General features: G+C 41.7%; 1 long non-coding RNA gene across 3 annotated transcripts; it reads left to right on the forward strand.

The window, feature by feature from the left end:
- Positions 1 to 22,025, forward strand: LOC128831729 (uncharacterized). 3 transcript variants are annotated; one of them, XR_008443845.1, is made up of 5 exons: positions 1 to 99; positions 1,385 to 1,534; positions 20,870 to 21,054; positions 21,153 to 21,312; positions 21,654 to 22,025. It is a non-coding gene; the product is annotated as an uncharacterized LOC128831729 (long non-coding RNA). The 3 variants fall into 3 exon arrangements; XR_008443843.1 differs by lacking the exon at positions 21,153 to 21,312; XR_008443844.1 differs by lacking the exons at positions 1,385 to 1,534; positions 21,153 to 21,312.
- The last annotated feature ends 2,644 nt before the right edge of the window (positions 22,026 to 24,669 follow it).

Below are 24,669 nucleotides of genomic sequence, written 5' to 3' on the forward strand. Positions count from 1 at the left end.
CCGGCCGCCCCACGGCACTCGGGGCGTCCCCCGGCCAGACGGGCCGGGCCCGGCCCAGCCCCGCTCGCGGGAGGAGCCGGAGCCCCCATCCCGTCACAGGTAGGGGCGGGTTGAGAGCCCTGCACCACGGGCCGGCGGCTCGCGGGGGAGGGGGCAAGGGCCTGGCCTTGGGGCACGGCCCGGGGGGAGCAAGGATCGCTGCTTCCCCTCCAGTACAGGGCACTGGGGCCCGGCGGGGTGGGCAGGGCGGGAGGGCTCCCCCTTCCCTCACATTGTCCTGGGGCCCCACACTGTGGGGTTCTCTGCTGGGGGGAGGGGGAAGACCTCTTTTCTCTTCCCTTCCCCCTCAGTTGGTCCTGTGTTGGGGAAGGGGGTGGTGTGGGAAGGATCTCTCTCCCCTCCCCCCTCCCATTGGCTCTGTAGTGGGGAAGGGACCAGCCTGGGAAGGACCTTTCCCTTCCCCCCACCCATTTGCCCTGAATTGGGGAAGGGGGTGGAATGGGAAGGACCTCTCTTCTCTCCCCTCCCCCCGTTGGCCCTGTATTGTGGGGGAGGTAGCATGAGAAGAGCTGCTTTTTCCTCTCCTCCCCCACCCAGTTGGTCCGGGGGGGGGGGGCAGCAGGGGAAGGACCGCGCTTCCCTTCCTCTCCCCACCTCTTTGCCCTTGCTCTGATGGCCCTATCAAAGTGGGGGTGGGCAGAATGAAGAAATGACTGCTCCATCTTCCTGAGAACTAGATTCTCAAGCGGGATGGGCTGTCCAATAGCGCTTTTCCTATTACCCAAAGAAACTGATGTTGGAAGTGGGAAGCTATGGCCCTGAAGGGCAAGATTGTGGGATGGGACATAAGCAGCATTCTCCACTCAAGGTGCCACTCATTGAGCCTTCAGGAAGCAGATGCTAGGGATAAATTGTAGTCTTCCCACAAATGAGGATTCTGGGGTAAAGGATCAAAATGCAGGATCCGTGGCACAAACCACGCACTTCAAAAGAGTGAGTTACCAGGACCATCAGCTGGCAGAAGAAGTAGTTGGTCCACACACTCTAACCCACAAGAGGGTTAGACCTGAGGCAAAACACTAGATTGCATGTGAAATCACAAACTGTAAGTATACAGGCAAACAGATATTGTTTAGAAAGGAGGGATAGGTCCTGTATTTAGGGCACTAGCCTGGGATTTAGGAGATCGGGGTTCAACTTCCTGCTCTGCCACAGAGTTCCTGTGTGACCTTGTACAAATCACATAGTCTCTCCGTGCCTCTGTTCCCCCTCTGTAAATTAAGGATAATATTTCTATACCCTGACATGTGAATGCGAATAAATATGTTAATGATTGACTTGCTTACCTACTCTGGTAATGGTAGATTACTTATTTGTACTGCAGTCATGCTTCCAGGAAATCTATGCTGAGTGACAAATTCTCATGTAGCGGATGGATTTGAAAAGAGACAACACTCCTGTTTAGTCCTAATCTGTTCCATTGCACTATTTGCAAGGTGCTATACTCGAGTATTTAAGGTACCACAACTTCAAGGTGAGAATAGCTTCCATGTGGGCTTTTTGCTGTATTTGCGTAGAATAGAGTTAATCTTTGTTTCACAATTAGAGGAGCAGAGTGGACATAATATTTTTTTAAAAGTGCATCTATCTAAATAGGCACATGTCTGAAATGAGTGAGAAATGTCAACCTTTCTGTTATGGGAGAGAAGTACCCTGATGTACTTGATATGCTCAAGAACACATCTTTGCAATCAGTTTGCAACTTACCACAGTACAGTTTTTGTATTTGCGAGAGCATTGACTGAATGCCACCTGAGTCTGCCTGCCAGTACTTTTGCAGGAAAGTAATAAGGAAGGCTGATGACAGGAAGTTCCCAGACCTGGTAATGAAGTGTAAATAATATTTCAACTTCAAGGAACACTTTCACCTCTCAGCTGACTGATTTATGTAACTGGTGTGATATGTTGCTTTTTTAAAAAATTATCAAGCGGCTTAAAGTCTCCATAGAAACAAACTCAGCAGTTTCCTGGAGTGAATTTGACTAAAAAATTACTCTTAAGTTTTACTATAATTCTGGTTTTCAGATTCCATTTGGCAAGCCGTTTTCCTTCTATTTCTGGCTTTTATGGAAAAGTGCAAGCATATGTACAGGGCAAAAAAGAGGATTTATTTGACAATATCTAGGTTTTCTCCAGTAATTTGAACTACAAAACATCACTTTTAAAGTTTTTATATGTAATTGGTATAGTCCGTTTTAATGTTTAGACGTCCCCTCAGGGAAACTGCTAGATTTGTGGAGGGTAAGGGATGGACATGTCCAAAAGGGCACAGTGAAATTACAAAAAGAAAGGAGCCGTTTCCCTTTCCTATAACAAAACAAGTTGCATTTAATTTTACTCTTTAACATTCAGGAGTCCTGAAAATATAAAGAACCCAGTTTCATCACTACCCCAGGCATCTTTAATTTGTGCAAGCAGCACTTAGTCAGCAGGTCACTCTAGGGTAGGATCTGATGAGAAAGTCAAATGAAAGAGTCCCATTCAATTACATCATGTAATGGCAGACAGCTAAAAAGTGACAATTTTTTTAAGTGCTTATATACAAATGCTAGAAGTCTAAATAATAAGATGGGTGAATTAAAGTGCCTCGTATTAAATGAGGATATTGATATACTAGGTATCACAGAAACTTGATGGAATGAGGGTAATCAATGGGACACAATAAAACCAGGGTACACAATATATCAGAAGGACAGAACAGGTCATGCTGGGGGTGGAGTGGCACTATATGTGAAAGAAAGTGTAGAATCAAATGAAGTAAAGATCTTAAATGAACCAAACTGTACCATAGAATCTCTATGGATAGTAATTCCATGCTTGAATAATAAGAATATAGCAGTAGGGATATACTAACATCTGACCAGGATGGTGATAGTGACTGAAATGCTCAAGGAGATTAGAGAGGCTATAAAAATTAAAAAATACAGTAATAACGGGGGATTTCAGCTCTCCCCATGTTGATTGGGTACATGTCACCTCAGGATGGGATGCAGAGATGAAGTTTCTTGACATTTTAAATATTGGAGCAGCTAGTCCTGGAACCCACAAGAGGAGAAGCAATTCTTGATTTAGTCCCAAGTGGAGCACAGGATCTGGTCCAAGAGGTGAATATAGCTGGACCGCTTGGTAAATTTAATTATATTATGGTCATTATTAACATCCCTGTGGTGGGGAAAACACCACAGGAGCCCAACACAGTAGCATTTAATTTCAGAAAGGGGGATACACAAAAATGAGGAAGTTAAAAAGAAATTAAAAGGTACAGTGCCAAAAGTGAAATCCCTGCAAGTTGCATGGAAACTTTTTAAAGACACCGTAATAGAGGCTCAACTTAAATGTATATCCCAATTTAAAAAACATAGTAAGAGAACCAAAAAATAAGTACATCAGAAGCAGGAAGCCTGCTAAACAACCAGTGGGGCCACTGGACGATTGAGATGCTAAAGGAGCACTCAAGGATGATAAGGCCATTATAGATAAACTAAATGAATTCTTTGCATTGGTCTTCACAGCTGAGGATGTGAGAGAGATTCCCAAACCTGAGCCATACTTTTTAGGTGACAAATCTGAGGAACTGTCCCAGACCGAGGTATCATTAGAGAGGTTTTGGAACAAATTGATAAACTAAACAGTAATAAGTCACCAGGACCAGATGGTATTCACCCAAGAGTTCTGAAGGAACTCAAATGTGAAATTGCGAAACTACTAACTGGTTTGTAACCTATCATTTAAATCAGTGTCTTTACCAGATGACTGGAGGATAGCTAATGTGACACCACTTTTTAAAAAGGGCTCCAGAGGTGGTCCTCGCAGTTACAGGCCAGTAAGCCTAACTTCAGTACCGGGGAAACTGATTGAAACTATAGTAAAGAACAAAATTGTCAGACATAGATGAACATAATTTGTTGGGAAAGAGTCAACATGGTTTTTGGTGAGGCACAAGTTCCCTTTACAATCTACTAGAACTTTTTGAGGGAGTCAACGAGGATGTGGACAAGGGGGATCAAGTGGATATAGTGTACTTAGATTTTCAGAAAGCCTTTGACAGGGTCCCTCACCAAAGGCTCTTAAGCAAAGTAAGCTGTCATGGGATAAGAGGGAAGGTCCTCTCATGGATTGGTAACTGATTAAAGATAGGAAACAAATGGTCAATTTTCAGAATGGCGAGAAGCAAATAGTGTTGTCCCCCAGGGGTCTGTACTGGGGCCAGTGCTGTTCAACATATTCATAAATGATCTGGAAAAAGGGGTAAACAGTGAGGTGGCAACATTTGCTGATGGTACAAAACTACACAAGATAGCTAAGTCCGAAGTAAACCGAAGAGCTACAAAAGGATCTCACAAAACTGGGCGACTGGGCAACAATATGTCAGATGAAATTCAATGTTGATAAATGCAACGTTGGAAAATATAATACGAACTATGCACATAAAATGATGGGGTCTAAATTAGCTGTTACCACTCAAGGAAGAGATCTTGGGATCGTTGTGGACTCAGTGTGCAGCAGCTGTCAAAAAACCCAACAATGTTGGGAATAATTAAGAAAGGGATAGATTATAAAACAGAAAATATCCTATTGCCTCTCTATAAATCCATGATACGCCTACATCTTGAATACTGCGTGCAGATGTGGTTGCCCCATCTCAAAAAAAAAAAAAGATACATTGGAATTAGAAAAGGTTCAGAAAAGGGCAACAAAAATGATTAGGGATATGGAACGGTTTCTGTATGAGGAGAGATTAATAAGACTGGGACTTCTCAGCTTGGAAAAGATAGAAGTCTATAAAATCATGACTGGTGTGGAGAAAATAAATAAGGAAGTGATGTTTATTCCTCATAACACAAGAACTAGGGGTCACCAAATGAAATTAATAGGCAGCAGGTTTAAAACAAACAAAAGGAAGTATTTTTTCACACAACTCACAATCAACCTGTGGAACTCCTTGCCAGAGGATGCTGTGAAGGCCAAGACTACAACAGTGTTCAAAAAAGAACTAGACAGGATACTGGGCTAGATGGACCTTTGGTCTGACCCAGTATGGCCGTTCTTATGTTCATTGATCTCAGCAGTTTTACGGAGGTCGTATTTTTAACGTGGATAAATTAAACTTGAATCCTTTTCTCCATAAGTATTGAGCACAAATATGTGTTCCTGCCTACATACCTTTTTGCTTTGTTATTCTTTTTCTTTAGATGCCTACTGTAACCATTGTAAAGTTCCAAATCTCCATGGATTATATTCCTCAATTTAGTATCCTGATGTAGTTTATAACTTTTTTTTTTTTCCTAAAAAAGGCTGTTTATCTTCAGAATCCTAATGAAACAATAAAATGGTGAGGTTTGTTACTCTTTAACAACTGTTCACTATTGGATTGGAGAAACTTATATTATTTTTATCTTGGCATATGGAAAGCCAGTGCTGCCAAAACACATATGGGAGTGACATCAGCATTTCCTTGAGTCGTTTGTGTCTAATGGTTCCAGGTAGTGACTTGTGTGCTACTGGAATATTCATGTAAAAGTGTACTCTACATCACATCCTGCTTTTCTCTCCTCTCACACACACAACTTTTAGGCCTTGGAAATCTATAGTAATAAGTTGTTAGTCCTCTACTATGTCAAATGTCTACACGCAAATTTGCTACTAACATTCTAAGGGTATGCTCAAACGTTACACGGCTGGTTTAGATAAGTAACTTGGAGTACAACACAATTAGTTCTCCAGGTACTATCCAATAATGGACAATGCTCCTACATCACTTTATCTCCAGTGCTGGATGTGGAGATAGATCAGAGGTGGGCAAACTACGGTGGTCCGCGGGACCGTCCTGCCCGGCCTATGAGCTCCTGGCCGGGGTGGCTAGCCCCCGGCCCCTCCCCCACTGTCCCCCGCAGCCACGCTGCCGCACGGGCAGTGCTCTGGGTGGCGTGCCTGCGTGCTCCTGCAGGGCAGCGCGGCAGTGTGTCTGGCTCCAGCTGGGCAGCGCCGTGGCCAGACATGCTGCTCTGAGCAGCTTGGTAAGGGAGCGGGGAGCGGGGGGTTGGATTAAGTGGCAGGGGGTCCCGGAAGGAAGTTCTTCTTCACACAGTGAACAGTCAACCCATGGAACTCCTTGCCTGAGGAGGTTGTGAAGGCTAGGACTATAACAGCATTTAAAAGAGAACTACATAAATTAATGGAGGTTAAGTCCATTAATGGCTTTTAGCCAGGATGGGTAAGGAATGGTGTCCCTAGCCTCTGTTTGTTAGAGGGTGGAGATGGATGGCAGGAGAGAGATCACTTGATCATTACCTGTTAAGTTCACTCCCTCCGGGACATCTGGCATTGGCCACTGTCGGCAGACAGGATATTGGGCTGGATGGACCTTTGGTCTGACCCAGTATAGCCATTCTTATGTTCTTATCTGGGCCCAAAAAGGAATTCTGCCTTTAAATAAACTGGTTCTGTGACCTTGTTCTATGGTCAGTGTTCAGTCATGCATAAGGGAGATACTATCTTCTTTTCATAGTTAAGGTTGAAACTAGTCTTCCATTATTAAATGCCTTTTTAAAAAAAATCCTTCTGCTTCCCTGCTCACTAAATCTGTTTTCCTGAAACTTTACTGACAGGAATTTTGTCAGAATGTAATGTTTCTGGATATCTTTAAGTAAATTGGGCATGTTGTTTGGGAGATAAGAGTAAGAATGATTGATGAAGTAACTTTTTTTGTTATTTCCAAGCTGTTGTGGAGCTAACAGACACCAAGCTTATCTGTTGCTGTTGATGAGGGCATGTGCCTTTGGCTGGTTCTAGGGTGGGAATCGGCAGAATTATCTAATTATTTAAGTGTTTTTTCTCATACCTGATGAGGCTTGATAGGCATTTTAAAAAAAATCCACTGCTCTAGAAGAGGAATAGCATGTAAGGAACCATATGCAGAGGAGAGGGTATGTTTGGAGGGAGAGTGAGAAAGCGAATGCCATTTTGGGAAATGAATAGTAGTGCTGGTCTGGGAAGAAACAGAGGACCATTTAGTCTTTAAGGCTATGTCTATGCTATAGACCTTACAGTGGCACAACTCTCTTGCTAGCATAATTAAACCATCCCCAACAAGTGGCATTAGCTATGTCATCAGGAGAGTCTCCTGCGGGTATAACACTGTCCACACCAGCACTTCTGCCGTTGAAACTTTTGTGAGTCAGGAATGTTTTCACACTCCTGACTGGCAAAAGTTTTACTGACAAAAGTGGTAGTGTAGACAAAAAAAATAGTTTCACGTATAAACTCACATTCTGTACTCCCTTCTTCACAACATATTTAGCTCCGTCTCCTTGTGTTGGGTGTGATAAGCAGGTTGGGTATCTGAAGAGGAGCAGGGTCCATCCTTGTGAAGTTCATAACCTAACAGGGCCGGAGCTTCCACTAGGCGGCAGGATTTGGGAGGCGGCATTTTGCTGCCCTCAGTGGAAATTCGGTGGCGGGGGGTCCTTCCGCTCCAGGTCTTCGGTGGAAATTCAACGGCGTGTCCTTTACTCGCTCCGGGACCCACCGCCGAAGTGCCCCAAAGATGAAGAGTGGAAGGACCCCCGCCGCCGAAGACCCCAGGTCCCCCGAATGCTCAGAGGAGGAGCGCTGCCGCCTAGGGTGGCAAAAACCCTGGCACCGCTCCTGTAACCTAAGCAAGGACTCTTATAACTGAGCAATTCTGACACATTTTTAAAAAAACAGGGAAATGCCCAGGCAAAACACATAAATTGGGTTTAGGATTTTAAATGTCAACCATGATTAGAGGACTAAAACACTTGAGATCATTATTGTTTTTTCAAAATCCACAAATGTTTGTGTGGAAATTCAGAGTTACGGTTATACTTTAAAAAAAAAAAAAAAAAGAGAGAGAGAGAGAGAAAAGAAAACCTGGAAAATTCACATTGAAGGTCACCAAAACCATCACTGTCAGTGCCCGCAGAACTGAAAAGTAGGAGAAAATCCTGTCCTGAAATTACATACATCTTCAATACATCAGTGAATTCAAAAACCAAGAAGTGCTCTAATTGGATTGCTTTACTCTTGTTTGTTCACTACTGTCATTTTTATACAAATACAAAGTTTGTTGTATCTTCTTTAAGACAATATACAATTACCAAAAAAAGGTGGGTATTTACATTTAACTGTCCACTTTCAGAACCATTGTTTGGGACTGTTTCTCCAAATGTGCAAGAACTTTCAAGTGTGAAAGTGTTGCTGTAGTGTGAGATTTAGTAGAGATCCGTAGCAACTGTATTTGTTATAAAACTCCCCCAAATACTGAGAGATTTGCAGTCTTTGCTCCCTAATCTTTTTGTCTGATAATTTTTGTAATTTTTTGGGGGGGGAGGGGAGAGGGGGAATACAGTGCTTTTAATGTTTATAGATTCCAAGGCTAGAAGGAACCATTGTGATAATCTAGTCTGACCTCCTGTATAACACAGGCCATAGAATTTACCTGAAAAAATTCATAGAGCAGCATATATTTTTAGAAAAACATCCAATCTTGATTTAAAAATGGTCAGTGATGGAGAATCCACCATAACCCTTCATAAATTGTTCGATGGTTAATTACACTCATTGTTAAAAAATTTACACATATTTTAGCATGGAATTTCCCTGTATAAATCAGAAATACCAGATGGAGTTTTAAGTGACTGTCATGTACAATTTAGGAAATGAACATTTCAGATACTAATAAAAGGACCAGATTGGAAATACATAATGAACCGAAGAGTGTCCTTTTCAGCATATGTGAGATTTAGCTGTACCATTCTACCCTTGCTGAGAGGGGAGTGTTAAAATTCCTGTGCATCAGAGAACTGTTTACCCCTTTGCATATAGTTGGGATATATGTGTACTGTTGAAATAGAAAACTTAAATTTAAAACTATAAATTGATGCTTTGCCCTAAAGAAGCCTTAATATCAAATCTACTTACTGTCTTAAATATTCTATATTTGTAAAAATCTCATGTGGCAAATTGTCCTCTCTGCAAGTAGAGTCAGTGTTGGGAGCAAAGATTGGAGTGCTCCAGGGATCAGTTTCACAACCAAGTTTGTTCACTGTATGTCTCAGTGACCTGGAAGAAGGAATGTGCAGTAAGGTGATAAAAATTTGCTCAGGAGATGACACAAATTCTGCTTTTGTCTGAGGCAGAAAGGGGGAAGAGTGGGCAGATGGCAGTCAGTACAAAAGAGGTGAGTAATCAAATTCTTAACTAGAAGCCTGAGCGAAATGTTTCGTGCATTCTAAGTACAAAACTAGCATATGAAAATGGAATGCATCTAAATATACATTTTATAAAACAGTCGGGCAGTAGAAACTTTGAGAACGTATGGAGGCAGAATGGCTGGAGCTGCATGAACTGAAGGGCAGGAAAATCCTAGTTGCCAGCCCCTATCATCACCCCAAGGGGGCACCTGTGGAGATAGGAACCTCCCAACCCCTCTGTGAGGCAAAAGCAGATGGAACCATCTGGACTGAAAGGCATTTTTTTTAATCAGATCTTTAAATTACACAGACACAGTTATGTGTTTGGTGTGGTGCATCGTTTTTTTTTATATATATCTGTCTCAGTGGGGTGGGTAGGATGGAGTACAGGCCTGTAATCTGGGACATCGGTGTGAGAACAGAGTGGCTGGGGCACCTGAATAATGCAATGGGGGAGAGGGGGAAGGGCATAGTTTATTTAAAAAAAAAAAAAGTATTAAGACGTGCACTTCTGAAACCTTGCTTGTATGTTGTCAGTCTACTTTTCTTTGCCGGTATTGTCCGATTAGATTGAAAGCTCTTTGGAGCAGGGGCTGTCTTAACAATATGCACATACAGTGCCTGGCCCAATCTCTGTGGCTCCTGGGCAGCACTGGAATACAAATGCTAAATGCAGAGAAGCTTCTGTGACTGGGCTGGGTGCAAATAACTTTGTGTCCTCTTAATACTTTAATATTAATTACTAGGGAGCCTAAATAAAGGCATGAAGTATAACAGGAGAAGTTATCCAAATTCTTTTTGGTCTAGAGCTCACACTAAAAAATTGGACATACTACTTTTAATATAAAAGGATATTGTACTAAGAGCAACCTGAATGACCCTGTTGATGCCATAGTTAACTTTTTTGAACAGTTATAAATTATAAGACAGGTCTATATTTCTGTAAAAGTGAAGGTTAGAAAGATATTAAAAGAAAACAAAATATTCACAAGGAGTGTCCTACATACTATTGCTGCATGTTGAGGGCTCTTCTGAGGCATATTGAATCCTACAGGAAAAAGAAAGTTAAGGTGTACTTACTACAAGCTGTTTGACCTGGAGTCAAACACAAGAACAAGGGAGCATAAATTAAAGCTGAAGAACAACTTGACATAGCCATATGTAAGAATAAGTCAAAGTGCAAAATGGAGCAGTTAGTATATAATAAAGAAATAGACACTGTCAAGGCTGGATCCCCACTTTGAACTTTAGGGTACAAATGTAGGGGCCTGCATGAAAACTTCTAAGCTTAACTACCAGCTTAGCTCTGGTTCCGCTGCCACCATTTCCCAATTCTAGATTCCCACCCTGGGAAGCCCTGAGAAAATCTTTCACCAATTCCCTGGTGAATACAGATCCAAACCCCTTGGATCTTAAAACAAGGAGAAATTAACCATCCCCCCTCCTTCCTCCCACCAACTCCTGGTGAACACAGATCCAATCCCCTTGGATCTAAAAACAAGGAAAAATCAATCAGGTTCTTAAAAAGAAGGCTTTTAATTAAAGAAAAAGGTAAAAATCATCTCTGTAAAATCAGTATGGAAAATAACTTTACAGGGTAATCAAACTTAAAGAGCTCAGAGGACTCCCCTCTAGCCTTAGGTTCAAAGTACAGCAAACAAAGATAAACACTCTAGTAAAAGGTACATTTACAAGTTGAGAAAAACAAAGGAAAACTAACACGCCTTGCCTGGCTATTTACTTACAAGTTTGAAATAGGAGAGACTTGTTTAGAAAGATGTGGAGAACCTGGATTGATGTCTGGTCCCTCAGTCCCGAGAACGAACACACTCCCCAACAAAGAACACAAACAAAAGCCTTCCCCCCCCCCCCCCCCCAAGATTTGAAAGTATCTTGTCCCCTTATTGGTCCTTTAGGTCAGATGCCAGCCAGGTTACCTGAGCTTCTTAACCCTTTACAGGGAAAAGGATTTTGGAGTCTCTGGCCAGGAGGGATTTTATAGTACTGTACACAGGACAGCTGTTACCCTTCCCTTTATAGTTATGACAGACACCTATTTAGAGAACAAAAAAAGAGAGTGAGTTAACACTCGTATATAATATATTAAAATACTATATGGGCCTTAGTGGACTTTCTTCATCCAGACACTTCCTTGTTTCTGTTGGCTGAGACAGTGCAGTTCAGCCAAGTACAAGGTCTGCAAGTGTCACTAAAGAGTTTGTTTCAGAAGATCCAAAGCTTCTGTCCTTATTTTCTCACAATAGTTTAGTTTTCGTAGCAAGTTAAATGTAATTCAAATTACATTTGCTACTGTCCTCTATTGAGCAGTTACTAGGTAGACGGTTACTGTATCTGCCATAAAATTTTAAAAGGTTACAGTGTGAGCATAGACCAAACCCCTTGGTTTTTAGGACACTGAAAATCAATCAGGTTCTTAAAAGAAGAATTTTATTTAAAGAAAAAGTAAAAGAATCACACCTGCAAAAATCAGGATGGAAGGTAACTTCACAGGGTAATAAAAAGATTTAAACCACAGAGGATTCCCTTCTAGGCTCAGCTTCAAAGTTACAAAAAGCAGGAATAAAACTCCCTCTTAGCATAGGTAAAATTCACAAGCTAAAACAAAAGATAATTTAATGCAGTGTTTCCCAAACTTGGGACGCTGCTTGTGTAGGGAAAGCCCCTGGCAGGCTGGGCCGGTTTGTTTACCTGCCACGGCTGCAGGTTCGGCTGATCGCGGCTCCCAGTGGCCGTGGTTCGCTGCTCCGGGCTAATGGGAGCTGCTGGAAGCGGCGGCCAGTGCGTTCCTCGTCCCACACCACTTCCAGCAGCTCCCATTGTCCCGGAGCAGCGAACCATGGCCACCGGGAGCCGCGATCGGCTGAACCTGCGGACACAGCAGGTAAACCGGCCCGGCCCGCCAGGGGCTTTCACTGCACAAGTGGTTGAACAAGTTTGGGAACCACTGATCTAACGCATTTCCTTGCCCTTTACTTACAGTTTTTGTAATCTTAGATTAATCATTTCAGGTATGGTTTCAGGAGATGTTTTACCTGCCTAGTCTCTCTCTTTCCCTCCCTCCAGAGAGGGAACAAACAAAAAGAGAGCACAAACACCCCCCCCCCCCCCCCGAGATTTGAAAGTATCTTCTTTCCTTATTGGTCCTTTTGGTCAGGTGCCAACCAGGTTATTTGAGCTTCTTAGCCCCTTACAGGTAAGGATTTAGTACAGCTGCTCAGGAGGGATTTTATGCTACCCTTAGCTGTATGTTTGATACCCACTCACCATTGATCTTTGGGAACCTCTAGAAAAGCAAAGCCCATTTTGACTGTAAAGAGCGCACTGCACTGTTTTGCAGCACAAAATCTTCAGAGCAGGTGTTTAAAGAAGCCATGTGGTTTCCAACAGCTTCAGTTCCTTCTTTTCCACAGCTATGCTCCATGTCCAGAGGTGTGGTGCAGGCTCCATGCCCAGAGGTGTTTGTTTTTGTTACCAACATTTCCTATTTTTTTATTGGTAATAAAGTTGAGTGGCGTTTAGGTAGCTTTAAAGCCTTTACTTAGTTTTGGTGCCATTGCACAGCTACATTCCCATACTGGTACCTCTTTGCTTCTGGGATATTGTCTGAGCTGGATGCAAAAGATCCAGAGAAACAGGGCACATTTAAGAGGTATGTTTGTGCCTCTCATTCTTCGTGGACTTAAACATACATGCCACCTGCATGTTTGTGCTGTAATGCAGGCTATTTACTGAACAGAAGTTCAGCATATTGAATCTCTCTCTTGAATCCTTAAAGGGAAAATACATTGTTCCAGTCCTTCCTCCCGATGGAAGCTTTGTAAGCCTGACTCTCTGACCCAACCCCAAATGACGTTCACACTTCCTTTCATGCACAGAATGGGATTTGATTTTCTCCACAGTGAGAAGATTGAAGCCTGCAGTACTAGGTCAGGCACCTTCATCTGGCTTTCGATCATTAAAACATTGGGGCTGCTCCGGCTCCAATGGTGCTGGCTGAGTTCTAGTCCCCTGCCTCTCTTGCAGCCTATCCTCCACCCCCCTTCCAAATCCTACAGAACATTCCAGGGAAATTTCAGAAGGTGAACATTCCAGAGCTTCATAGGATGTTGGTCCCTTTTCTGCTGGCTTTACAGGGGGAAAGCTATAGCCCTAAAATAGTGCTGTCCATGCTCAAAACCTGAATCGGCTATGAAGACACCTTTACCAAGGTGGCTTATGATATTTTGTTAATTTAAAATATGGGGCTCTCGTTTCCCCTTCCTTCTGACTTTTCATTAACCTCCATTAATTGAAAACGGTCTTCAGTGTATCTAATCGTTGCTTTTATGGCAACTAGCCACAATAGGGAAATGCTAATATTTTCTGAGGATAGGGGATCTTCGGCTTGAACGTGGGTATCTCAGCCTGTACTGTTCTTTGACTTCAGAATCACAATTATAATTGGTTTTCATTTTTTGAATGCGGTGACAAATTGAATTGTCTTAACTCGCACACCAGGTGGCTAGGGAACTACTAAGCCTATTGCTCAGTTAAAAGGCAGTCTATGCCCAATAATAACTAACAGCAATGAAACCTCAGAAGGAGAAATTTAGCTGCTGGGAATATATGTATGCAGGCATCCCTTAGTTCTCACAGAACCACAACTTTCAGTTTGCATGTTTTAGCATAGGAGCCTGTTACAAAGTCAGAAGTAATTCTAGTTGCTTTATCTTTTTAGACACTAAGGGATGGATTCCAGCCTGTACTAGCATATCTGATAACATCCGCTCTGGTGATTTTCTCAAATCATTGCTGCTTATTACCAATCCGAATTTGATTATCAGACCTTTATTTACACAACTGGAGTTTTTATTGTGCTGTATCTTACCGTAAAGTCTACTTTAGAATAATAAAATAAAATCTTGCTTTGCCATATAAAACATTGAGGACTCTGTTAATCATTAATTCTTAACAGGTTATTCATTTTCAGTATAAAAGGGAGTGTTTTGAAGTGAGCTACTTTGTAGGAAAAAATAAACACAATTTTCTCTCATAGCTGGTACCAAAAGCACTAATGTGCTTTGGTATAAATTTGTGTAATAGATTTAGGCAGCTAGAATATCTTAATTTGGCCCCATCCATAAATTAACTTTTAATGGTCATCACTGAATTGTTTAATTTCCTTCTTTGTCTTTGCCTGGCTTGCTTTTCTTCTTCTTCTTTGCATGTGCATCCTCCTCTCTTAGAAAAGAACCCCATAAATACCTTTTGAGATTTTTTTTTTTTTTTAAATCTGTACTGCCTTACTCTTTGTTTACTTATACCTGTCCAAAGCAGTTATAAAGGGCTACCAAATCATTTTATGCCCACTTTGCAACTTTGTTGGCTACCTATACCTGCCGTAAGCATTGGTGACTGAAACTGGACATCCTGTATAGATTTAAAGATATAGAACAGTATGCAAATACCAAGTATTATTACTAATAACCCTGAATTTTCTCAGACGATCATTGTTCTAAGTTTTAGAAAGAATACTTCATTTCTCAAACTGCCTCATTTGGGTAGTACACTACATATTAAACATATTGAAAGGACTAATGTGGGAAAATGCTGCATAAGTCTACCTCTTGGTGGACTTCATTGTCCTTATGCATAGCATTGGTTATATTTTCACATATTTGCTGTTAAAGTTTACATTTTGAAAGTACTAGCATGTTGAAGTTTAATTACGAACAAAAACATGCCCAATGAAAATGTACGGAAACGGGTAAATGTTGGTTTACTGCCTTCTTCCAACTCTTCTCCCCACGTGGTAGGTTTTTAGTGGGTTTTTTGTTTTGTTTTGTTTTAAACATTAAGGGCCCAGTTAAACTCTCATTGAAGTCAGTGGAAAGATTCCATTGGACTTGCATAGTAATTGAATCATGTCCTTATTTTTCTGTATATAAAACAATTGTTAAAAGACCTTTAAGGTTGCAAAGTGCAATTTAAAAGTTAGGAAATGCTAGGATTAAAGTTGCCCATCTAACCTTAATTCAGCCCCCTTGTGCATATGCATCATAATACAGTCTTTAATTATGTGGTCACATGCTATTTTTTCCCACAGGACCCTTGCCTCATTCAGTGCACAAGGTGTAGAGGGTGCTCTCTGAATGGTTACTTGTTCAGTAACTTCCTTGTTTAGTGTGGGGATGAAGGGGCCCTATGTCTCTCTTATTATGTATCATCTAAAGCCTAAAGTGAATATAGATTAATTTCTTCATGGGCTTTTTTATGACACACTGTACTGTAGCATTTGAGTGCTTTGTAAACATAAGTGAGTTTTACGTCACAGGATACTGTGATGTAAAGTGGAATTATTATTCTGTTTTATGGATCAGGAACTGAAGTATAAAGATTGAGGCCAAAATTGACAGAAGTGTCTGTTAATTTTAGATGCCTTATTTGAGACTTTGAGTTACTAGAGAGGATTCTTTCCCAGGTGTCTGGCTGTTGGGTCTTGCCAAAATGCTCAGGGTCCAACTGACTGCCATATTTTGGATTGGGAAGGAATTTTCCCCTGGGTCAGATTGGCAGAGACCCTGGGGTTTTTTGCCTTCCTCAGCAGTATGGGGTATGGGTCACATGGAGGTTTAACCTCGTGTAAATGGTGGATTCTTGTTAACTTGAAGTCTTTAAATCCTGATTTGAGGACTTCAGTAGCTCAGCCAGAGGTTATGGATCTAGCACAGAAGTGGGTGGGCGAGGTTCTATGGTCTGCAATGTGCAGGAGGTCAGACTAGATCAGGGCTGGGCAAACTACGGCCCGGGGGCCATATCCGTCCCTCCAGACATTTTAATCTGGCCCTCGAGCTCCTTCTGGGGAGTGGGGTCTGGGGCTTGCCCTGCTCTGTGCAGCTCCTGGAAGCAACGGCACATCCCTCCTCTGGCTCCTACACGTAGGGGCAGCCAGGGGGTTCACGGCCAATGGGAGCTGCAGGGGTGGCACCTGCGGACGGGGCAGCGCACAGAGCCGCCTGGCCGGTGCCTCCATCCATAGGAGCTGGATGTGGAATATGCTGCTGCTTCTGGGAGCTGATTGAGGTAAGCAGGGCTTTGGAGCTGTGCTCCAGCTCCAGGCAAAAACCTGCAGCTCCACTGCTCTGCACTCCAGCTCTGGGCTCCGCTCCAAAGCCCTGGAGGTAAGCATGGCTCGGAGCCTGCACCCCTGACCCCCTCTCGTTCCCCAATCCCCTGCCCCAGCCCTGATATCCCTCCTGCCCTCGAACCCTTCGGTGCCAGCCCAGAGCACCCTCGTGCACCCCCACCCCCTCATCTCCAGCCCCGAGAGCCCTCATCCCCAGCTGGAGCCCTCACCCTCACCCCCTCCCACACCCCAACCCCCAATTTTGTGAGCATTCATGGTCTGCCATACAATTTCCATACCCAGATGTGGCCCTCGGGCCAAAACATTTGCTCACCCCTGGACTAGATGATCATAATTGTCCCTTCTGGTCTTAAAGTCTATGAAGCTTTCTTTCTCTCTCTCTGGTTTGTTTGTTCTTTCCCTTACCCTCCAGAGCACATGCAAATAACATGGAATTCAGTGGAAGTTGCAAGTGTCCAGCACTGTTTAGAAAACCAGGCCCTTTACACAGCATTTGAAATTTTCCACACTGTTTTCAAAAGCATACATTTGGATCTGCACTAAGAGAGTTATTTCAAATCTGGTGACTCCCCCTTCATTGTATAATAGAGAGGGAACACCAGGCCTAGCATGGTGGTAAGCTGTTTACTTGAGCACTCTAACATCCTTCTGCACTGCTTAGATTTTCTCTGTGCAGTTGGCAGACATGTTCTCAGAATATTTTAATCTTCCGTGCAACTGGTATGGATGCCCTTTTGAGGACACTCTAGTAACCAACGATATTTTGGACCAGAGAGGACTTTTCTCTGTGGAAAAACCCATGTAAACTACATGTGTGGACTTTAAATCGTAAATAAAACTCTTCCAGCAGCCTAGCACTTCTGAATAAACCCCAGTAACTCCAGTGTTTGGATGACATAAGAAAATAATACTAAGTAAATAATAAACCACATTTTCAGAGTGTCTTTGTAACTCACATTTGTCGTCTTGCTGTGTCACATCACACCTTAACAGTCAAGGTTTTATGCTTGGTATTGTGTTTGCTTTAAAAGTTGGGAAATAACAGGACTTCCCTTTCAAACTAAGACCTCAAACTGGAAAAGATATTTAAAGAAAAATGCCATCATTTTTTCTAATTTGAATCCTCTCAATTGTAGCAAAAATAATGGTATTTCTCCTATAACATTGTAGTTAACATAATGCTAAAATGTACCCAGCAGCTGGCATTTGACATCTGGTAAGACAGAGTGAAATGGGTTATTTACATTTTGGTAGTAGCTTGGCACTCCAGTCAAGACCAGGATCTCCTCATTGTAGTTGCTATACAGACACATACAATCCCTCTCTGAAGAGTTCACAATGTAAGGCTCCAGTCCTGCAAAGCTGCTCAATGTGGGTGGACCTTTGTGCCCCTCCAGACCAGCTTGCAAGATCGGGGCCTCCGGTGACCAGTAACCTACAAAGAAAGACACGTATACCGGGATTCTAATATTTCATTTTGTTACGATAGCTATATATGGTGGCAATATCTCCATTCTTCCCTTCTCCAGCCATTTAATAAATAGGTGATTTCTTATAGCTGTCATAGCAATTCAGGATTGCGTTTTAGTAGCACCTGCAGCACAAGTGCTGTCCAGACTCCTTTTCCTAATGGGTTACAATTTCACGGCTATTGCTCCTTTCCCACTGAGGCTCAGAACGTATTTTTTGATGCTTGAACTTGAATCCTGCTGACTTCATCCTGGACTCTGGTAAGCACGTCTCCCTCCTGTCAGAAGCAGAAGTTTGTTTCTGAAACAGATTGTGTTAACTCCCTAATCTGTTCTAGAATACTATGTTTGTCAACATAAAGTAACAGCAATTCAGAGCAATACATGCATTTTGTAAATTCTTGCTTATGTAAATGACTAAAACTATATGGCTGGTTGCTTTACTTGGTTGACTATGGGCTATGTGTGGGGAAGAGGGGGAATGCAGGGCTTTAGCAGACCAAGGGTGAAGTCGCCTGGGGCTCCAATTCAAATAGTTGGAAAGATTTCCAGCCCAGGTTGGAAGGAGCAGTAGCAGTAGTTAGAGTAACACCGGATAGCTACAGATCTTGCTGTCTGTCTTACATGATAGCAACTGACAAGAGCAACCCATAACTGAAACTTGTACAGATATAGCTTTGCTAATTTGAAATGTATACAGTTTTTGTTTTAAAACAGAGCTTTTTTAAAAAAGGAATTAAACCAAGTCACTTCTAACATCAGCAAAGCTCTGTAGTCAGGCTATGATAGCAAGTACCACATGTATACAGTGAATGGATCTTCTTACCTGTCAACTCTTCTTTTTAATTTTTTCTACCAGTAGGAGGAATATGGAAATTGAGCTTTATTATGAAAAATAAGTATATTTAGGCCTAAAGTCTATAGTCTGTTTTAAACATAGGGCTCTTTTGTATGTTGTTCTAGAATCAGGTTGTTGTTTCTTCCCCCCCTCTAGCAACATGCCTTGCATACTGTATATGCCATCAGTTTTCGTAGTTATGGTAGTTCACATGGCACAGAAACAGCATTTTTCTCTATGTGAATTATTCTGTTTATACACATCCAAGTCTTCTGAAAATACATGTTTCCATAGAAATGCTGGCATAAAATAGCAATAAACAGAAGAGTTGTACGTATGAATATTCCTTTGTGAAAGAGCAGTATGGGTAGTTTATAAGCCAATTTGCTTGTTTTTAGATTAATTATGGGCATGGGGGAATTCTGCAATTTATCTGAACTCAACAGGCTCCGGCATGGGACTCTTATTTTCTCTTTAGTTTTATTTTTTTTGACATAGTTAAAATTTGAACACTCAAAAGGACTGTGTTTTAGCAGCTAGTATCAATGGGGAAGCCCTTCCAAAGAGTTTTATTTATTTGGGGAGGGGAAGGACTATGCTGCTCAATCACTAAAGGCTTATTCTTTCCAGAGGTGTCTGACTTCTTCAGTATAAAGACGCAGGATGACTGTTTAAACAGGACCTTTGTCATCAATTTCAAAACACTGAAGGGGTTAATGAAATAGAAACTCTACTCTGACTTTATGTAGTTTGTAAAGCCGTCTGTCCTTTTAATAGAGATTGTGATGAGGACATCCACCTTTGTTAACAGTAATAATTCAAAGATTATGATGAGAATGTAAAGTAAAATGTCTGAGAGAGAATTGCTCCACTTAAAGAATGCTCACTCTGCTCCAGTTCAGATTGTGGCTGTATAATTGCTTTAAAGTGATTAGCTAAATAGGAATCAATACTGAATATAACATCCTGTGTTCTAAATAGTGAAATGATTCAAATGTTGAAAAACTGGAAGATCTATGTGAGGCAAGACCAGTTTCTAATAAGGGAAGAAGCCACTTAAAAAGCTAAATACTGTATGCTAAGATTCTTTCCATATATTCAGATTTCACTGTTTTTTGTTTTGTTTTTTGTTTTTTGTTTTTTTAAAACACCCAATACATATTAAATGAGAATAATTGTCTTTATAGCTGTAACTTCATCTGGCAACTTGTAGTCTCTTCTTCCATTTACTGACTGTAAATTAGAAAATTGAGATAGTGATGGATTTTTTCAAAACAGACTTGTTGAAATGTTTTAGTTCTTTAAATAAAGATCCTGTGTGTCCTTGAGTATAGTTAAAAACAAAAAGATTATAGTGGTTAACATTTTAAAGTGAATGCAATGATTCTTTAGTTGGAAGTTCTTTGGGGTTTGCGCTGTTTTGAGGGAGTGTGTGTATGCAGTGCATAGTAGAATAGGCCCTTGTCTCTGATGGGCCCTCTAGGCAGTACAAGTAATAAAAAATCAGATTTTGTTGATCTTTGCAGAAGGAGGACAAGCTGTATTAAACCAGATACTGATGCTTCTCTGATGAGAGTGATTTGCATACTTTGAGCTACTTTCAGTGAAGTCAGTGGAAAACCCTATTTATTTTATTGGGATCAGGATCAGACCCAATATACACCTCTACCTCGATATAGCGTGACCTGATATAACACGAATTCGGATATAACACGGTAAAGCAGTGCTCCGGTGGGGACACACTGTGCATTCCAGTGGGTCAAAGCAAGTTCAATATAACGCGGTTTCACCTATAACGCGGTAAGATTTTTTGGCTCCCGAGGACAGCGTTATATCGAGGTAGAGGTGTAGTTATTGTCTGGATAGCTTCTCCTATATAGGCATCTTGTGGTCTGTGTGTCTCCCGGGCAAGGATTTCACAGCAAGCCAGGCAGCTTTAGTTGTACTTCAGATTCATACTTCTCTGCTAGATTGCTGCAGCACTGCACTCCAATCTGAGTCCAGTGCCTCTGAGAATAGCTTTACACTCATTGCTTAACCAAAATGGAGAACTTAAGGGTGAGAATTTTCACTCTTACATTGCTGAGAAATCTAACTAAACTGGATTTCTAGTTATTAGAATGTGGTGTTCTCGTTTTAGGGCATCCCGTGTGCTGAATCACATTCCTTCCAGCTCCCTCTGGTTGTCAGTGGACAAGGCCAGCTTGACATTATTCCGTATCTTACATCGACTTCCATCAGCAACACAACAAAGTACTCCTGCCCATACTGTCAGCCTGCTAATGTTAGTGGACCATCCAGATATCTAGAATCATGCAGGAAAAGGTAAGTGTCAGAAGCCTGTAGTCCTAACTTTTCCCAGGTTTGTGTGTGTTTCGTACTCCAGCCTACTTTACTGCACCTGCTGGTGATTCGCTTCACAGTTGTACAGCAGAATGGTCTAGCGACTCTTATCACCATCCAGACTGAGGACAATAAATATGAATGTAATGTGAGAAGTCGGTAATGGAGAAAAATGTCCCAAATGTGGCTTGGTTCCAAAGCCCCTACAGCAGGTTCTGTTTGCACCCACTGCATTTTAAGGTAAGTGAAGTTTCCTGAAGACCGGTGCATTTGCTTACTTCTCCTAGTCTCACTATTCGTGCATTCTTTAGTGATTCCCTCCATCTTTAGTGCTTATCGAGGGTCATGATCAGTCCTCAAAGATACCTTTAATTTCCTTTTAGTGGTTTTTCTTTTTTTTTCATTTAAAGAAGCAGCTGTGGCAGTTGCCCATTTTAAGAGAAGAAGGGGAAGGCTGAGGGTACAAATCAGAGGAAACCAAAGAATCTTCAATATAGAGTGGAGATACCTCATTCAGTGGTCATAATGTCGTCATTACCGTGGATTGTTATTTGGGATAACCCTTGATTCCGTCTTTCCAGGGTCCAACCAAATTAAACAGTGTGCTTCTTCAGTCCTCCTCGTCCATCAGGAATGAAACATCCCCTTCCTTCTCCCACCCCCATACAGGAACTACAGGTGAATACCCAGAACTTGTGATGCCAGAAGCGATGCACAGTCTTTCCATCCCTCTTGTTCCTGTGGAACCATTCTCCCCACCCTTCCATCCACAATTTGGCAGGATGGAGCTCAACAGAGATGCCTACTTAAAATCAAAGGACAGCAGATATTCATTAGCTGCCTAATGTCCAGTATTTAAGCTTGAGGGAGAAATTAAATATTTCTTATAATGGAGGTATCCACTGGCCATCCCTGTATGTTCAACTTTTCTTGATAAACCTAAGTAGATATTACACTGTTTAATTCGTATAATCTTACTTTCTGTAATATGGTTAATATTTCTGCTATGTTTATATAGTTTCAGCTTTAGGGAAACCCTTTTCTAGAGTCAGAGTACAATGCTTCAGTATTCCAGCTGGAAGAACCTGAATTTAAAAACAAAATCTAAATATACACTGCTGTGAACTGGGCAGGCCTAAACCAGCACTGATATCCAGATAAATGGATGTCTCCACTCAGAGAAACAAAATTACAGATATGGAAACTTAAAAAAAACAGACTGTAGCTAAAGCATCACTTTGAATTTTAGAACTTTTTAAACTGGAGGATGGGAACCCTCTGCTTGAGTTGAGCTAATTTTTCATAAGGCTGATTCAGTATTTATTTCAGAGTAGCAGCCGTGTTAGTCTGTATCCGCAAAAAGAACAGGAGTACTTGTGGCACCTTAGAGACTAACAAATTTATTAGAGCATAAGCTTTCGTGGACACAACTATGAAGTGGGCTGTAGTCCATGAAAGCTTATGCTCTAATAAATTTGTTAGTCTCTAAGGTGCCACAAGTACTCCTGTTCTTTTTTCAGTATTTATTGTACGTTCATTATTATGATAGATGGATATTTTTTGCCCAGCTTTAAAACAGATGACCATCAATTAACCTTTTCCCCACATCATGGATGTTTTTAGGTTCAGCAGTTCTCTCTCTTAATTTCAAGTCCACAAATATTGTATTGATGTTTCTCAGTGAGAATTAGAAGTGATGACAACTTGGGTTAGATTTCACCAACTTCTTTAAGTACCTGTAGATCTTTCCAGTTTACAATTAATAAATGCTGTAGAGAGAGAGTCTAACCGTTACTGACAGATTGGGACTACCCAGTATAATTCATTTCTTTACTGAGAGAAATTAATTCCAAAACATTTGTAAACAGCATGATAACTTGCAAAGTTCACCTGTATCCACATGATCTTTCCTAGTTTCCCTTGTAATAAACTTACTTAATGCCCCAATCCTGCCTTCTGCAATTGGATCCATCTGGACATACCCTGTGCATGCATAGAGCCCCCATTGACTTACTAGAATTAATATCCTGGGACCTCTGAGATAAGATGGATGGAGCAGAAATGCACAAATTGCAAAAGAGAGAAACACTTTAAAAGATGGAATCTCTTAAGGTATATCTCCAGCATTGTAAGGCTTTACTGTTTTTCAGGGGGAGGACAGATAGAGCCATGGCTTCACGCTCTCTCAAGTGCCAGATAACAGCTGAGCTGGCATGGAGGCGGATTTAATCTGCTGTACTAGATTACTTACTCCTCTTGTCCATTCCCCTTCTTCCCCCAAAGCAAGGAGTGAACCAGGGAGGGAGTGGATAAGACAGTATTTCTTCTCTATTCTGGTCTTACTCAAGGCAGACTGTAAACTTATGCCCTTAGCCTAAATAAATGTACAAAGTTGCACAGGCAAAGGATTGGCTGGGTTGAAGCCCCTTTGAACATTTGGTCTCTATAAGGTGTCAGAAATCAGGGCCTGCAGCAGAACCTGTCTCAAGGCAACCTAATGAGTGCAGCTGGCCTGTAGTAGGCTGTCTAATTGGCTACACTGTCTGTCTGACTTGTTGGAAGAGTCAGCAGACCAGCTCTTAAGCCCAGCTGCAGTTCAGTGGCTGCTCAAAGCATTCACCCATGGCTGTGATAGCTTCTGCCTCACCTCACTCCAAGTAATTCAACTTTGACTCTTGGCTCTGATTCCTGACTTCTGACTCCAGCTTTGGCTTCTGACTGCTATTCCTGGCTACCGACTCCTGCTCAACCACGTAGTGTGACTGCCTACGCCCCGGTCTCTGACATCAGGAACATAGGCTTTCTGTTGGATTACATAATTTTTTTTTGCCTTCTACATCTGATCTTTAGTTCTGCTTAGTGTCCGTTCTAAAACCTTGTTTTCATCTAACAGCTGTTTCTCTGACAAATTGGTATTTTTGTTGTCTTCTGTCTTCATTTCAGTGATCATATCCTTAACTCCTAACTTCATTGTGTTCATAACTTCCTATTTATTCCTTTCCATGTGTTATTAAAATACTAGACTTTTGTCTCACCCTCCTCTCTCCAGAGCAGACAATATTAGGTTCAGTAGATTCTTCTGGGACACTATGCTAGAAACAGATAGGCTCAGGGATGCAGGAACCTAAATGAATCCTTGATTGTTTACATTTTTATCTCTTCCAAACAGCTTATGACTCCTGGAATCTTTTTCTGGTTAAACATTTCAGTAACCTTCTTGGAACCTGCTAGTGTCCCCATGCCCAATAATTTGTCTCAAGTTGGAGTTGTATCCTTTATTGTTTCCCACAAAAAATTTAGTAGTGCATGTATGCACTCTGTAGGCAAACCAAGGCCTCAGTCCAGCCAGTGAGCTCTGCTTGTGGTTATTGCTCGTGTGTGCGCGTACGTGCATGCACACAGGAAAAACTCATTGCAGGATGAGGGGCTAACAATGATTTAGAAGGGGGAGCTAGGGTGCATGAACAAATAAAAAAAATCATGCTGCATTTTCCTAATTATTATTATTTTTTTTAATAGTACATGGACATGTCCTGCTGTATGCACGTGTAACAGTAGCATGCATATATCTGGAGCATTATATATTTAAACAATATG

Source organism: Malaclemys terrapin, chromosome 2 (genome assembly GCF_027887155.1).
Source record: "Malaclemys terrapin pileata isolate rMalTer1 chromosome 2, rMalTer1.hap1, whole genome shotgun sequence".
NCBI lineage: Eukaryota > Metazoa > Chordata > Testudines > Emydidae > Malaclemys > Malaclemys terrapin.